Raw genomic sequence first — 18,254 nt, forward strand, 5'->3', positions numbered from 1 at the left:
TCGTTCCACCGATTACTCAACGCGATCTCCATTTCTCGTCTAGCGAGTCAGTACACGTGGTCGATAGTCAGTTGGTACTCGGAACTCCTGTCTGTTTCTTTGAGCGAGCATCTAATTGGTTTTCAATTAATTCGGTTACTCCGTCTCACGTTGGACTATGAAAAGTGCAAGTTCAAAGAACGATGCGAATCTGGCTAATTTACAATTTGTGCGAATATAAGAGCGATAATCTTTTAATATCGATAGTAATTCCAAGAGCATTAATTAGCGCTGAATGTTTCACGACATTATTCCTTCAAATGAGATATTATTTAATTGGCTCTCTCACATTTACGAGGGCGATAAAATATCAAGGCTACGATTACGATTTCTGTTTTTATCGCCCCAAACAAGGGCATAGGAATTGTAAGATTTTCGGCAAAGTACTCTCCCCGTGATAACAAATCGACCGCGATATATCACTTGATAATAAGTAGCAAACTGACCGCAAGCCAGCCAGGAGGGATTCGTGGATAGGGAAAGAACCCGCGGAATGCCGGAATGCGCCGGTGAGGAAGGAGAGCACGGGGAGGGGGAGGGAGGGATAAAAAGAGAGTAAAGGGGAAGGACGAGGGGGATTGGCAAACGGGATCCGAGATCGGAAAAACGGTCCGCGAAGTCGCATGAATTTATGGGGGACATAAATTGCAAGTTGCCAAGGCTCTCGCGCTCTCGTACCGCACGATTCTCCGAGAGGCCTTTGCGGACGTCGGCAAGCCTCTCTGAGGCCGTTTCGCGCCCGGAGCCCCTTTCCGACGAAATTGGAAGAGACGATTTTCCTCCATTTTCGTGACGGGATACGTAACGGGGTACGTAACAGTACGCGCAGAGAGAGAAGGATCGCCGATGATTGCGCGAGATTTAAATGCGCGATTCCGTGCGAGATGACGTAAGATTGATACGCGAATCGCGCTCCCGCGGGAGGGAATATATTTGCCGACAAAATTGCCGAGTCATTTTTTTTTGTTACAGCATAAGCGAGCTGGAAAAATAAATAACGTCGCGCATCGCGCCATTTTGCCGAGAATTTAATGCGGCAAAATGAAGCAGGCGCGCGCGAGCGGCCAGAATGAAATCTGGAAGACCGACGGATCTTTCATTAAAACGACTTTGGCGTCGCGACAAAACATACCCGGCATACACGGCGCTACTAACACGTAATGGAAAGTGATTGATGGTCTTTTATTAAAGCATCTTGCGCGCACGCGCGCGACTGTTACATTTCTAAAAGAGTATTTTACTATCGTGATAGAAGATACTATCTCTCTCTCTCTCTCTTTCTCTTGAACACGAGAAAGATGCAAACGCACGGAATGGACACAATTAATTTTTAATAACTCGCGATTTAGCGCGAGTATATGGGATTTCAAAAAAGTTGCAATAGAATCTGTTAATCATAAAATTATATTCGCCCAATGCACACGTGATCAATCAGATGAAATTACGGAAAAATAATCTGTCAAATAGAGCAGAAATATCAGGTATAATATATTCATGATATTTCTGCCAATAATCACCCAATATCAGATTTCTTTCATCGTAATTGCGCGCGCGGAACAATTGACTTCATTATTATTTAATCTTACTGTACGATTATTTGCCATATCTGCGAGCTTTTCAATGCACCTTTTCTATTCTTATTCTAATAAAAGTTAGTGACCTTTTATATTTAAATCAATAATATTTAAAAATTTGTAAAATTAAAAATATTATTAATACTTATATATATTCAAGAGATAAGATTCAAAGTAAATTTTATTACAAAAGTTAAATGTCTTTTTGTTTATATCTTGTGCTTGTTGTCTCGTTTGTCAACAATCGTAAATATTTATCGTATCATTAAGCATAATTCCGAATCGAAATTTTTCATCTATTTTCAATTTTATTTCTTTGTTTCTTCGTTTATGGATCTAAGGACGATTTTGATTTAATTTATACATTAAGAATTGAACTCCTACTCTGTGCCTTAAGTAGACAGTAAACGAAGAGTTTCCCACTTTGCGGTTTAAACGAGAGGGGCTTTCGACAAAATTATAGATTAAATCGTTTCAAAAGAGGGTGATTTAACTGCTTAAAGTAGATGTTAAATTGAAAATGGAGGTCCAAAGTAGAAGAAGAATTTCCATCCGGTGCACTATCTCAATTTCGCAAAATTGGATCTGTGAAAATCGAGGACGGCATTCCAAGTGTTGCAATATGAAAAGTGGCTTAAATTCCGCGGGATTAAAATCGCGTTAATATATCAAATAGCAGTCGGTAGCCGCGGTCGTGTAAAACCGGCTATCTCTCGCGGCGACACGGATCTTCCCATCCGGCGCTTACCGGGCGCGTCCTCCGCGGTCTTGGTTTCGGCTTACTGAACTATGTGTATAGCGACAACAGGGCTCTCTCTCTCTCTCTCTCTCTATTGCGAGTGCAAGAGAGCTAACGTTGTCACCCGCGGCGTGATAAACTGCACCGCGCGCTAACTACGCGAATTATTCCAAGTAGATGCCAGGGACTTGCTGAAGAAGTTTCGCCCGCACATCCTCTCCGCGCCTCGAGCACGCGGAACAAACGCGGATGTGTGCGGACGTATTTGAACACGGGGGGAGGGGTGGGTGAGGAGAGGAGCGGGCGGTGCGGGCATTCCTGGCGTTTCCTCTCCTGGCGCGCTACGATCTCTCGCGCGGCTAACCAAAAACGGCTCCCGTAATCGCGTTAGTTGCCGGAGGTATCCAAACACCTCGAGTAATATCGTCGCTATCGTTGAATTACGTCATCGTTTGCGGCTGATTCGAACGTTATCGGGAGCTCCGGAGAAATGGCGGAGTTTCCTCCGGAGAGAAGGAAATTTCGTTCTCTCCCTCGCCGACGATTGTTCAGTTTGTATATATAATTCCGCTATTTTCGCGTTTCGCGTGTTTTCGCAGTTTATTAAATAAATAAAAGAACAGCCGTTTAATCCGCTTAATTATTTAATAATGACGTGAGGCAGCGCGAGTATTGCGTGCTTATACATTTTACTGAAAAATAATGCAACTGTCATAAATAGAAAATTTGAAATATTCAGCGATGCGTTTCATGACGATTTAATAATAAAATTTGAAATTCTTGTGGTATTAAAATGGTATGGAATTTTCTAGATGAAAAAAAAAGGATACAAATTATACACGGCATGGAATACATTATTTTCTCATTTAATTAAATTTCTAAAATCAAAAGGACGTGATTTTAAAATTATTTCCTTAAATACATAAAATCTTGCAATTTTAAAGATTTTTCTCATTTTATAAAAGGCTATGTATCCCGCGGTATGAAAAGTTCAACGAAATGCATCCGCTGAAGGTTAAAGCTCGGAGGTTTAAGGTATTTGAGGTATTTTAAAACTTTTGCGCATCTTTCCTTCTCCAACGACTCCTTGCTGGAAAAGAGCAGATTCGTACGCTCCTACCGCAGTCGATCGATCTAATTGTACGTGCACGCGCGTCGACTCGATTCAGATGCAAATTACGGCAAACGAACTCCATTCGACGTTGAGCGCGAAATTCGCGAGTCGCGCCGACGATGGAGTTGGGCGAAGGATGTCCCGTCAAGAGTGAGCACGAACGGCATCTCCTCCTCTCACGACGACGAGGAGGAATGCTCATTCCCCGCGAGTATGTGTCGCTTCACCGTGGCGTAATGTTTCGCAAATATTGGCGTAGAAATCGGCTTCCTCTTTGCCTTCGGGCTTGGCCCTGCGGATCTCCTCGCTATCCGCTCATCCTTCCTCAACCTTCCGCTCCTTTTCCTTCCCTTTCCCCTCGAGTGCTGCCCCTTCCCCGTTACCAGCTGCAGTTGATCTGACTGTGCAGACGCCCAAATTGGCTCGATACATGCGACGAACGTGAAGCGGGTACATAACTCGATAAGTACACAAAATTTTCCTCGCCGTATCCATCGCCGAGAGACGAATATTTGAGCGCGAGAGATATCCTGTCCTATGTCGCCGCCCAAGACACAACCACGTCCGGGATCTTTATCGCACGTGGCGATGATCGTGCGACGGTTTCATCGCGCGTTTTCCTCTCGCCGGTAAATGATTATCTCTCGCGATAAACCATACCATGTGAAGAAGCGAGATATGTGTTATTGAAACCGGCTGGTTTTTACGACACGATCGCGGGATCGAACGCCAGCGGTGTAATCATATGTCTCGCTGCGATAAATTGCGGATAGCGCGGACGCGACGGTGCTATCGACTTTGCATAAGTGATCGGTCGCGCTTCATATGTATAGGGGGATCTTATAAATATCCCCGACGTGATAAGTGATTTGTTGATGCAACTGCGTCAATTGGTTGCGTCATTTAAAATTTATGCACTTAATTAAGGTAGGATCGCTCTAAATAGAGTATCTCGATCATTCAAGCATCAGCGCGATAAATATCTCGTTTTTCTTCTCGCCTACTTATTCTCACGCGGGATGTGAAAATCACTCGCTTTTCTATCTAGATTCACGCTGAGGGCAAATTTAAGGGAGAATGCCATCCGACGACGACCGGCCAGCGGATTTTAATATTTGCCGTCATATCTCAAAGCGAGGCGAACTTTGGACCGGGCGAGCTGACTCTCACTTAAAATCACTTTATACGAATCGCGAGCACTTTTTCATCCGTCGTTTCGTAGACTTCATCCCGACTGGCCCCATCGCCTCTCGTTCATTCTCTCTCTCTCTCTCTCTCTCTCTTTCTCTCGCTCGCTCCACCCATAACCCATATCCCGCGGATAACTCGCAAAAATCCATTTCGCCGTCGACGACTTGTGAAAACGCCCGCATTATTCTTACCGACCCTCGCCTCTCTTTACATTATCCTGATGACGTATGGACGTCGGATAACATTTTTTTGCGGAAAAAAAACGCGCAACCGCTCGCAGCGACGTAGTGTCTAGCGGAATGGAAAGAGCATAATATGCTGTGTAAATGAGTTGGTTAAATTGGTTATTTATCATTGATTTTATTAGCGCTTTGTTTATCGTCCGGATAGTTATTTCTGAATACACGCGTATCTAATGAATCGGTTGAGCGGACGATTAAATGAAAATTTTCGAAAACAAATTGCATTACTGTATCGATTTGTTTCTCGCTTACGAGATCGAAAAGTTTACGCAAGAAATAATTTCGCCTCTGGTCCCGTTCAAAACTATGACAGGGCAAATAATATTGCCGCGAAAATACATAGCACATTTAAAATGCCAATCGCAAACGATCGGTACAGACGCATGTACGTCGCGGTTTATTTCGCCGAGCGTCTATAACGTACGCGCGATCTCAGCAGGTATCTAAAACCAATAAAGACACACCGCAGACACACTTGCTCGTCCACGTTGGCGGTTAACGAGGTACTAAGGAATCCGAGGACGGCCATTTGGTGGCTGAAAATTAGACCACTTAGGCTTAAACGATCCGCCGACGATTGCTCACGAGAGTTGGCGTAACTTTTAAAGTCTGAACCGGACGAGAAGACACGCTACCGCGTAATTACGATTCGATTGTGTTATCGAGGCTAGCAGCAGAAGACGATATTATCAAGTTTTTGCGGCGCACGAAACGAGCGACGGGAAAAGAGGCGTTGTAAACTTTGTTGTAGGCGCTCGTGTCTGTCATTTTTGTATAAAACGCGTTACTCGATACTTTGCTTTCTCTCATTCTTTTTCTCTTGCAATGCTCTCGATAGTGACAGAGTATCTATTCCCTGGAAAAATACAGAATGCAATTCTCAGGGATTTCTTTTTTACTTTGAAAAATCGGGAAATTCTTATAGAATTTTATTAGAACTTGGAGAAATTTTTTTTTAAATTGTCTTTTTGATTATTTTGTTTTTACATCGCAAACAATAAGCAGATTAAATTAGCGATCTGCAAAAATAAGTGTTTTGAAACAGAACAATTTTTATTTAAAGATTTTTCATATTTTTTATTAAAGTTCTATTATATGTATTTAAAATATAGTATAAATATATGTGTATACCTTAATAAAATATTGAATATGAAGCAAATACATAATTTTTAATATAATTATTTGTAAAAAAATATAAATATGTGTGTTATATATGCAAGTGAAAAATGTTTATTTTACAAAAGCCAATCAGTTCTTTTCAAATTTAACATTTAAAACTTGAGTAAGTTTCCATTTTTTTTTTTGTGATTCTATAAATGGAAAGCATTAGAAAGCGCGAATAATAATAAAGTTTATTTCAAACGCTATATTTGAAATTTCTTTAATTTTACTTGGAATTTTGAACAAAAATATCTAAAAGATCATCCAATTCTTAGGTAATTTTTTTACAAGGTTTGAGTAGACACCGTGAGTGAGATAAACGTGCGCGTAGATAATGAGAAAAATCATTTATAATTTTGTCTTTCATCTCTATCCTTTATGTAAGTAAGCGCGAATATTTATCACCGAAAACTTTTCTCAAAGAATCACCGATCACACTTTTCCAATATCTCCGAGTCACTCGCGCGTCCATTAACGACCGCACCCGACGCGGAAATCGAACATTAATCCGCGGCCAATATCGCGACGATCATAATTCAAATCTCGCAGTCTGATAAAAACAGAACGGTCGGATCCCATTTCATTTCGCGAAAAAAGCCGGCCTGAAGAGATAAATAGATAGATGGAGACATTTATTTTTAGCGGCGGGTACAAAAAATTCCGAATCTTTTAAGCGTTTAATGCAGCTGCAACTGTTGGGAAAAAAGTCAAAAAAAAATACAGAAAAATATTTAAAAGCTAAAAATCTTTCTTTTTCCTCTTTGACAGCTCTTTAAGAAAATAATTTTCTATTTTATGTATGAAAAAAATATATGAAAACTAATTTCCTCTCATCCGACAAAATTTATTTGTACTATGATTGATGTAGATTTTGTACAAGTACTTTCTCTGGATATATAAGACAATAGAGAGTTAGAGGGGGAAGAGGGGCGAGAGAATGCCATAGATAGAGGCAGAAGAATTAACGAGAATTGCCGGCGTTACATTGGTTTCCGTGTATCTTGCAATTTCCGAGTGTGCCATAATTAAAATGTCGGCCGTTTTGACTTATCGACTTGCGCGGCGCGGTCTGGGTGCTCCGTAGGAAAAAAAAAAAAGAAAAATGGAAAGAGTACGATTCTCAGATCGAGACAAGGTTCTAGGGAAAAAAAAGTCTCGTCCTTTTCGATCGAGTCTCCTTTCACGGAGTTCCGACCAATCAGCTTCGGCTCTGACCACGTTGCGAGGTAGCATCTCGGGGAAAAGACGCTAGGAGAGGAACATGGAAAGATGAAAGACGTTGTTGCGAGGAGATGGATATCCTTTCATCATCGAGAGCCTTCTTTCATATTGAGTTCCATTCGCACACTGTCGACGGAAATATTTTATTTTTCCTCATCGTCTCTATCGCGTCCAATTAGTTTCTCCCTCTTATAGTCTCGTTAGAAATCGCGTGTATTTTGCTGTCTTATTAGATATCTGACTCCATAAAATATTAAAAATACGTCAATGGTAGTAGTGTACTGCATATTCAGTATGATGATAAGACATTGAACATATATATATAAACATGTGTAATATTATTTTAAATACATAATATTTATAATTTTTATACATAAATATTATTTAAACAAAATTATTTATCTGTTGAATAAAATAAAAAACTTATATTTAAGGCATTTTTTTAGCATTTACTATCGATTTATTAATCACAAATTTAATTTCAACAATACATAGAACAATATATCGTTATAAATGCTAAAGAATAAAAATATAAGTTACATCTGGAAGTGTACGTCGTCATATCATCTATAGATTATTAATTTGGCCAATTACCACCTGCTTGTAATGTAAGAACAATTATCAGAGACAATTTTTTAAAAATATTTTCTGAATTTTACAAATTTAATAAAATTTTATTATCATCTCTTGATTTCATTTTGCGAAATGCGATGAAATGTTACATTTAACTTTTGCAAAATGTAATCGTTTTCCTTCCTTTGCTAGCACATCTTAAATCGTTGCGAAATTAACTTGCTCTTTGCGAGTGCACATTGATAAATTTTCTCGAATTCAAAGTCGCATCTTCTAGACATTATTCCTCGCTTCTCTCTTTCCGATTAATAACACGTATCTCGAACAATACTTTGTACCCGAAATCGATCAGCGTCGCTGGCACGTTCTAGGTGAGGAAGAAGAGATAACGGGGTGGGTTCATAGGGTCATCGAACTCTCTTGGTCCGTTGCCGTTCGAATATTCGATTAAATGTATCGACGGTGCTCTATAAATGTATATCGATGCGCCAAGCCCCATAAATTCCAGGCGATCCTGAAGGATGACACGGATCCCGCTTGTCCCCGTACGTTGCTCGTCGCCAAAACTGCTGGCCGTAAAAATTTAACAAGGAAGCTCTTGGACCGGGTTACAGAATTTCGGTGACGCCGATAGCGAAAGAGAGAAAATTGCAGAGAGAAAGAGAGAGAGAGAGAGAGAGAATGGTGTGCAACGAGAGGTAGGAAGGAAGGAAGGAAGGAAGGAAGGAAGGAAAGAGGGAAAGCAGTGGGAAGAAAACTCTCTCGTAACTGTTCCAATAATGCGAAATGAAGGATGATTCGTGCAACGGAGTGATATTGAAATCCGTTGGAATCCAATATTTATTATTACCCAAGCACAGCCACGGTATCGTTCCGCAGAGAGGGGGCTATTGTCGCCGCCCCCTCCCCATCCCCCGGATAAAGTAGTCTCGGCATCTACGGTAGCTAGATTGCCGGGATTCTTTGCTTCCGGTATGGCATCGGATTTCCGCCGGTAATTTACACATTGAATGATCACGCTATTGTTGCAATCTGCCGGATTTTTCAGCCGTTCTTCATAACAATAATTATAAAAATAATACATATCTCTTAAGTTACATATCTCTCATTTTTTTTTTTTTTTTTTAAGCTATTCTGTTTTGTGTATTGAAAAATATTCTTTAGCGCAACAAACAATTCCTTTTGGTGAAATTTTAAAATATATTTATTATCGAAAATTAAATATATATATATAGTTTAAAAAAAAAGAAAAAAGATTGGTCTATCAATTTAAGATAATATGTAATAAATTGGTTTAACATTATATAAAATAATATTATATATAATATATGAAATAATATTATATACAATATATGAGATAATGAGATATCCAACTATCAAAAATATATACAATGTCTATACAAGAGAGTTTTACGTACGGAGCAATTGCGTAGAAACAATAGTTGGGCGAATCCTCGTTAAAACTTTATCGCTGCAATTTAAACGTTTCTTTGGTTGACCAAAGCCGAATGCGAGGGCGATGGTAATCCCAGATTTCGTTGGAAAAGGAAAACTCGGCCGTTGCATTCTCGGTTCCATTTTTGCCCGTTCTCTCTTTCTCTCTCTCTCTCTCTCTCTATATATATATATATATATATATATATATATATATATATATATATATATATTTGACATAAAAACTCGCTCACATACAATGCTCGCATACACGGCCGAATATGAAAATGCTTCGCCTGCTTAGGAACGTACTTTGCGTTCGTGCTGGCATACGAAGTGGCATTCGACAAACACTGTGCGGCTTTTCAACTCGCGGGAGTTTGAGGCTCAGCAGGCTTATTCAAATCGACCAACGCGCTGGAGAAAAAGGGAGGGTATGAGCGAGAAAGTAAAACGGGGTCGGGAAAAGGATAGACGCGGAGGATGAAACAGGTTGCCACGTCCGTTTGCTCGTTTTTTTCATTCTCGCTCCTAGTGCTTACGTTTCCTTCCGTAAAATACACTGTATCTACGAGAAGAGACAAACGCGAACGAGGCTGATTGAAAAAAAAAAAAGAAAAAAAAAAGACAATTAGATCCTCGTCGATATCCTGTCCTCCGTTTCCGTCGCTCGAGCGAGAAAGGTGGTGAACTATTCTCGAAAAATTATGTATGATCGAAGTAAATTTCTAAATAATATTTGAGAAAAGCTTTCCGATTTAGAGATCATTTTTGGACATCAATATTTGTCCCTGGAGAGTTTCTGATTCTTTTTTTCATAAAATGTATCTTAATATTTATTTAAAGCAATTTCTGTTATTACTCTATTGTGCCGGTCACAATAGAGTAATTATATAGTAATATTGATTCTTATTAACGAGAACGTTATTTCACAAGAACAGAGTTTTCTTGATTGAAAAGAATTGTTAATTTTTCGCTGCCGGTCCATGAGAGCGAAGCGTATTCCCGTCCCGAGTAATCTACTTTCTAAAATGCGGTTGCCTCCAGCAGCGTACTCCGCATATACGGTTATTTTTTTTTTTCCCCCTCCCGCCCCCCTCGGCCGCTCCTCCGCGCTCTTTGCGAGATATCGCTCGCGAATTTCGCTTTCACAGCCGTCTCAGGTGGTCTCGGTCGGACAAGTATTTTAAAACCGCGGCGCGACTCCTGACGATCGAGTATCCGTGCCCAGTTCACCCGCTGGCTCGTTTGAATTTTAGAACGATAGTGGAAACTCGTGTATCCTCTCGCACGACTCGTGAATTTAACTTTGCGGCGAGCGAGCGAGGAACGTGGGCTGGCTGGCTGGCTGGCGCGAATTAATTCACGACCTCCTGACGAACCGTTTTCCGCCGAGTTATTTCGTTGTATCGCCGACACACAACATTGTTGTCCCCGCACGCGTGCAACATTGAGGGAATTCTCATCTCGCGAAACTCGAGAGTTATTTCGCGACAATGCGAATTAAATGGCAAACTGCCCCGTTGCGTCATTAATTACCGCGAAAACCCATCCGTTTAACGTATCGTCTCGAAAATAATACCGGCTTGAGGTTCCCGTTAGTCTTACAAGATCGAAAGGACGAGACGGCGCGTTTGATGGCGGACCCTGAAAAAAATGCCGTCGGGAGAGAAGCGGACGGCGGAGGGTGGTGAAAAAAGCGACAAAGGAGGACAAGTTCAGTGACAAGGAACATGAAGGATGGGCGCGATGGCGAATTTGAAAATAAAATTTGACGTTTTTATTGAAATCCGAGGACCCGCGCCGCGGTATACGTGTAATCCTTCACGGGTCGACGGGAAGGATGTGGCATGCTTTAATAGCACAGTTATGAATGATGAATCTTAACACGAACGTAATAATCCATTAGCGCGCGGAGATAATTTCGAAAATCTCCTCTCGGAAGGTAAAAAAATAACGATTGGCGGAAATCGAGAACTCGCCAACAGCTTGTGTAACTTCCTATTGCGAGGTATCGCCGCGCGAATCGTCGAGTATTATAAAGTTGCGCGACTTTGCTCGTTACGAGCGATGAATAAACAGAAAGAAGATCTCTCTCTCTCTTTCTTTCGAGCGTCCATTTAATAACATTGGAGTGAAACTCGCGAACGAGGGAGAATTCCAACTTGCTGACCCAGTCTGCCGCGCTTCTCGCGAGCGCGAACAAAGTTTTCGCGATCTCGCTTTTTTCCCCGCCGCTCACATATTTCGATTTAACATCGAGGGGGATTAAATCGCGTCGAACGGTTCGCGTGTCGCGTCATTTCGTGCAATTTAAAATGGAGAAACTTGTTCTCTCGATCGCTCGCTCGCCCTTCTCGACACGAGGGAGAGAATCGCGCACGGAATCCCGGTTCGCAGCCTCTATGTTGGCGCATCGTATTTAGGCTCCCGTAACGTTACGTAGGTGGTAATTGCTCGAGAATCGATTTAGCCGCTTGCACTCAAGCGACGTCGCCTTAACCAATACAGCACGCCGCGAACGATGATATTCCTGTCGATAACAATTTACTCCCGATACGAAACGCCGCGTCTTTCCGGCCACCATTCGAGCGAGCTTGAAACGAAATTGATGAAAGAATAATAACGGAACAATGCGCAACGCACCAAACTATATATACGAGAGAGAGATGGCGAGCTCGATTCAAAGCGAAAAAATATCGTGTGAGAAAGAGTGAATTTCGTTATCGGAAAATCGAGATTTGTTTCGAATTTTTATTCTTTAATTTTATAAAATATATCTCTAAATTCTCTTCTATATCCAGATTTTATATTACCCAAAAATTTACGCTTTTCATCATTCATATCATTCGCGATCCATGATAATTGTTTTGTATTTCTTACCAAATTTCTATACTCAGATTTACATGCTGCGTGTACATCGCGTTTAAACACACCTGAAAATGTGTGACGGAGATAGGAATATACATATCGTGCATGTCGCTTGAAATGAAACGCAGCTCTCGGTACTATTGTTACGCGATTAAACGGGGGGAGGTAATCTGTAACGATAACGAACGCGCGGGATGTAGCAAGATAAAGCGAGATAGAATGTTCTTATTTTTATGCGGTTAATGCATCGCGTAACGTAATACAGTAAAACGAGGCGCGCGATTAAATCCGCGCCTCGGCAAAAATCCCCGAGTGATCTCAATTAATCATTCGTCCCGCTGAAAACTTCAACGTAACGGTCGCCGAAACGCAAAGGAAAAAAAAAAATTACGGAAACGAGCTGGAACATGACAAACGATCCGTTAACTTCTCGTCCCCTCCACCCTCCCCGCCACAAGGGTTTCTTCACCCGATCGTATCCCCGCGTGTAACTGTAAGTGATATATTCCGTGAAGAAGAAGAAGAAGTAGCCAAAGTAGTGGAGTGGCGGAGAGATCTCTCTCTCTCTCTCTCTCTCTCTCTGTCTCTCTCTCCGCGCACGGAAGATAAATAATCCCTCGGAAATATGCGCGCGACGATAACGTTTTTCGAAAATGCGGCGGAATAATAAGCGAATATTTTCGTGACACGTAATTTCGTTTGCGAATGCCATCGCGATGTACGATTTGCGTGGGGGAGGGAGGGGGAGAGGGAGGAAAGCTTGGCCCCGGAATCTCGATAACCGCGCAACCAATCTGCCGGAATCGTGGCTAGAACACAGGTCAGTAGGTCAACCCTGTATATATACATATAACAATTTCATACATTCCTGCGGCAGAGAGATCTTCCTCAATAACCCCATTTCCTCGATCCAGATAATACATCTCGATTATCGAGGATGAAATATTGTTGTTTTTGTTTTTTAATTGCACGCAATGTTTACAACGTGTTTCACATATATCGCTTGGATTGTATTTCACTTTATTGGATTTATTGCATTTCTCTCATTACAGAGTCTCACTAATAAAATAACAATTTTAATTACATCCAGTTATATACGGGCGATCGATCACTCTTCGACACCGGAGAGCTCGTGTTCCATTTACGTTGCAAGCTCTCCTTCGAACTCGGAAATCACGAATATTTTTCTTGACGATTCACGCGCTGGTTTCTACGCGCTGCGAATTCATGCGGAAAAAAAGAATGTAATAAAATCGCGATCCCCTGATTGCACATGGCCGTTTGGGACGCGCGTTTGTGTCCAACCACCGGCTCGTTACCGCCATTTTTATGAATTTAGAAGACCGCAACTGATTGTACATTCGTCGGATTGCCATCTTCTTTAATATTGGAATGGATTATTAACTCATCTCGTAATTTGTAAGCATCTCTGCTTTTTTTTTCGTAATGAAGCAAACGCGTTTATATGCATTTACCGCTCGACGCGAAAGCCTTGTTGAAAAAGCGTTTTCGAGCCCGATGTAAATGCAACTTCCGTGTCGCAAAAATCCGCTGCGAGCCAACTTTCAAAAATTCCGTGCACATCGGTAAACCGAAGATTTTCGCCGAAAAAAAAAGGAAAAAAAAAAAAACCATTGCTCTTTACCTCTCTCGGAAAATGTTTTTTCTCTCAGTGGTGAAAATGCAATCCCCGACGCCTTTTTCTCCGAAATACTTCTTGCCGTCGGCACGAAAGCCTATCTCGACGACGAGGAGAGAGTGAGCTTAAAATTAACTCAATTAAAATTGCGGCGAGCGCACATGCCACTTTGGCTTTTCCACTGTCACGCGCGCGAATACACAGAGCCGCCCATTTTCCAACCGCTCCTGAAATTATCGGCGCGGTCGGAAACGAGGCCCATTGATTACACCACTGATAATTGCCATTACACTTTCCGTTCAGTTCTCTCTCACCTCGTCTCGCATACGTCGCACACCCCATCGCGATTCTTGATATCCATGTGAAATTTTAAATTACAATCTAGAGTCGAGATATATCTCACACGAAAAGAAAAAAAAAAAAAAAATTTAATACGATTAATTTAATTGTCGATATATTACAAATATCTTATATAATTCTTAATATCGCTCGTATATTTATACGAGACACTATGTTAAAGGCAAACTCATGCATGTAACCAGCGCAGACAAATTAGATTCGATATTTGCAGAAGCGGACTGTGTTACACGTGTACGACATTGCACGCAAAACTAGACTTGCTGTTTGCAGAAACGGACGGCTACTTCGATCTCCGAAGCGGCCTTGTATCTATAACTACTGGCTCTCTACCGCGCGCGTACTCTAGGATTACATTTTGCCTGCGAGCGATACTTCTCTGAGATACACCCGCGCGTGTGTATAAGTTCTGATTAGTATCGCGCACGGTATCGATCTTGGTGTACTCGCTGAAGTAGGTAATCTATGCAGCGCGCAAAATATATCGTTTGCTTTCGCAAACTTCTATTAAAGGCGAAGATGGAAGGAGTAAGAAGAAAGCGCATAATAATATCACATTGGAGTATTCTATTATTTAAGTTCAACTGACGTTTAGTCGATAGACAGAAAGAGATCTCATGTATAACTATTTTAATATATAATTTGACAGAGGACACACACACACACACACACACGTAAAGTGTATTTTAATATTCTATTTTTCCCGAGAGTTTTCGTGATAAGTCAAGTATATTACACTAAATAAATAAGCCAAAATATATAACATGCGACATGACAAGATAAAAGACGCGTGACAATTTCCGCATCTCGAAGACGGCTATTCTAAGCCGTGCTATTAATAAATCTGATGTCTAGTTAAATTATGTGATCAAATGTGACGCGCGTGCTCCGCTCGCGATAAACTCGAACGAGATGAAATTCAGTTTCCTTTCGGAGCTCCATCCGGGCTTTCGCCTGTCGTCGAATCAATTCACCGTGACGCCATGTACTCCGATAAACTTTACTTCTTCGCAATATGTCGCGATCGTTAATTGCTTAATTTCGGATTTTACTCGACTGATTAAACTCGATAACGAAATCTACGACGAATAAATTTCGCATATGTACGTGTCTCTTCCGTAACGAAAACCGATTTTGTAAATTGCCAATAAATTCCGAATCTCTCCACCTTCCTAATCTTTTTGTACCGCAAAATTTGTGTAATGTAAAAAAATATGTTAGAATCCGAAATAATAGAGACGCCTCAAAAATATCAATTATGATTTTTATTTATTTATTTTTTTTTTTTTTTTACAATAAAGCAAAACAGATTGTGAATTTTTAATTTTATTCATCAAATATCTATGTGTATTGAGTCAAATTGTAGATTTAATGAATAATTTTTTTTTTATCAAATTATAAAGGAATAGTCGAATGATAGGAATCGATTACAGGGAGAAATGAGAGAACAGAGAGAAAATATATATACCACGCATGTATCACTTTTGATCGCGCAAAAGTGCGGCGAAATATCGCCCTCGGAGCCTCGTAGAAATTAAGCTCCCCGGAGAAGAGGTGTCATCGTCCGTCGTACCTTGCTCCGGATGATACACGATACGCTACGAACCTCATTTAATTTGCTGTCGTATACGCAGCTTTTACGAGTACGTAAATTGCGCGAAATTATCGATGACACCGCTAAACGTCATGCGAATATCAACATAACGGTCAGATGTGACATTTAATTATTATTACGTATCATTGCAATTGCATTACGCGTGATTTGAATGTAGGACGTCATTCCTCTTTCTTATCCGTAATTAATTAATCCTAAAGAGTAATAAATTAGATTTTATTAACAATTTTGTCACTTTTATAGTAATTCAATTCTGTGATGATATAAAAAAAAAAATTGAGCAAAATTTAAGATTATTAATCGCATGAAACGTGGATTCGTATCGCGCTCTATTAATATTTATCTATGATATACATATATATATATATATATATATATATATATATTGCACGAATAAAATAATTTATCGGTCGCTTTTTATACAGATATTATGAAATATAATTACGCGCGAGAGAAGTTTGTGAGAATATATATATACTCGATACATTTCGCGCGGTACATGCAATTGCGATTTTACAAATTACGAGCGAGCGCGATACCAAAGGAAAAGGACGTACTTGAAGAAAATGAATTGGAAATGAATAGCAACATCGAGAAAAGCAATTCGCACGCTCTTGCGCATCGACTTTGATGCGGATTTAATTAATCTACGCCTGGAGCTTAGTCCGTGCGCGCGCAGCATCAAACGAGCTTAGCACAGGGGCTTTCGCGAGACGTTTTCCATGCGAAAATCCTACAGTGATATCTCCTTAACGTTCCCTTACCGTTCCGAGGGACTGTCTGAAAAAAAAAAAACAACAGAGAAAAGAAATCAAAAAGTGGTGTAGAGGATCGGGAAAACGAAACGAAATGCCACGGCGTCGAAAATAAAAGAACGAGAAGAGAGCGCGCGCCAAAATAGAAAGAGAGAGCGAGAGAGAGAGAGAAGCGCCGGTCACGTCGATTGATTGGGTACGCTGACGTGCGTGGCCACGATGGATGACGTTTTATTTTTCACGGTACACCCCGATTATGGATTGGAAAGCGGCCATAAATCCTCGTGAATACTTTACAGGTACGTTCCGGCAGGTGGAACTGGGGGAGGAGGAAGGAGGAGAAAATTTCATCGCGGCATCATATGAGGGAAAGAGGAAGGATAGTCGGATGGAAAAGGAAGGAAAAGGGGAAGAGGCTGGCTCGAGTCAGCTAGCCGAGGTGTTGGCGGATGATGTTACGGTGGATGCCCGAAAATTGAATTCGTCGGTACGCGAGACGCGGTTTGATTAAGTGCTTTCGTCAGGTAGCCGAGCCGTATCGCGCCCGATAACGTTATCGTTTTCGATTTTTGCTCGCGAGAGTCCGACTCTTTATTTCTTTTTTCCCATGTTGGCTCCATTCACGTAAACTGATTCGTTCAATTGTCTCTCAATCGCGCCTTTCTTTAATTGCGACATTTTTCTTATTCGTACACGATACAAAAAATCCTTCCGTACGCCGGATCGAGAAATTTTTACGTCCGGAAAATACGACGTGCACGTCGTTTCGCACGACGATTCCCTTTATTATAAGCTCCGATAAGCAAAGAGAAATTTTTTTACGATTCAACAGACAAGGAAACATTAGCAGGTGATTATATCGAATTGCACAAATATTCGATAGGAGGTTGGATTACTTTGCCGGCTGAAATTGCACGAATAGCGGATTTAAACAATTTTTTTTCTTTTCAAATTGGTTCTAGGATTCGTAAAAAATACCGAGCATCGAAAGTACAGCAAAATTTGCGAATAAATCGTATTTTAGTGAGTACACATATTTTTATGATGAGTCGCGGAGATTCGATCGATATTTCGGAAGAAAGAAAGAGCTGCATTTTCACAATACATATATATTCGCGGAATATAAATTCATCGTTTTTTTATCCAATATATCTAGTAATAATATTTGTATTAAACAATGTATTAGAGGTGATGTGAGGAGTGTTTTTAAATTATGAGAAGTTGGTGAAACATGGACATGTGCGTGTATACTTGCAGAAAATTAACTGAAATTACCAAACAAAAGCCAAAACGCGATATGCATGAGGCCGCATAATTTACGAAAGGAACTGAACGCGGCGAGAGAGTAAAGCAAAGAGGAGAGAAAAGCAAAGGGAGGAGTAGGAAGGCGAGTATCATAACCGCGTTGATAAAATATCGGATATGTTCGACGTATGCGCGCAACTTCCAAAATAATGGAAAAAAGCAAGAGAAATATCCTGGACGGTTTATCCGACTCCGCTTCGATTTCGCGAGAGCGAATATTCCGCGAAAAAATATCGTCGCTTAATCCGCGAACGATCATAGCTACGTGCCGGCCTCGATACATGCATATATATCCTACGCCGAATTTGTACGAAACACAGAAGAGTGGAATACAGGAAGTTTTCCACTGACGGCTGCGTGCATAATTCAAGTGACGTGAAAATCTATGATTCGATGTCTAAGCGCGTCCTGCTTTCATGAATCA

General features: G+C 40.8%; 1 protein-coding gene across 5 annotated transcripts in view; it reads left to right on the forward strand.

The window, feature by feature from the left end:
• Nucleotides 1-18,254, forward strand: part of LOC126858056 (nephrin-like) — a 344,534-nt gene that overhangs the window by 264,208 nt on the left and 62,072 nt on the right. The gene's annotated exons all lie outside the window — the stretch shown is intronic.

The sequence above is a fragment of the Cataglyphis hispanica genome, chromosome 24 (assembly GCF_021464435.1).
Source record: "Cataglyphis hispanica isolate Lineage 1 chromosome 24, ULB_Chis1_1.0, whole genome shotgun sequence".
In the NCBI taxonomy this organism is placed as follows: domain Eukaryota; kingdom Metazoa; phylum Arthropoda; class Insecta; order Hymenoptera; family Formicidae; genus Cataglyphis; species Cataglyphis hispanica.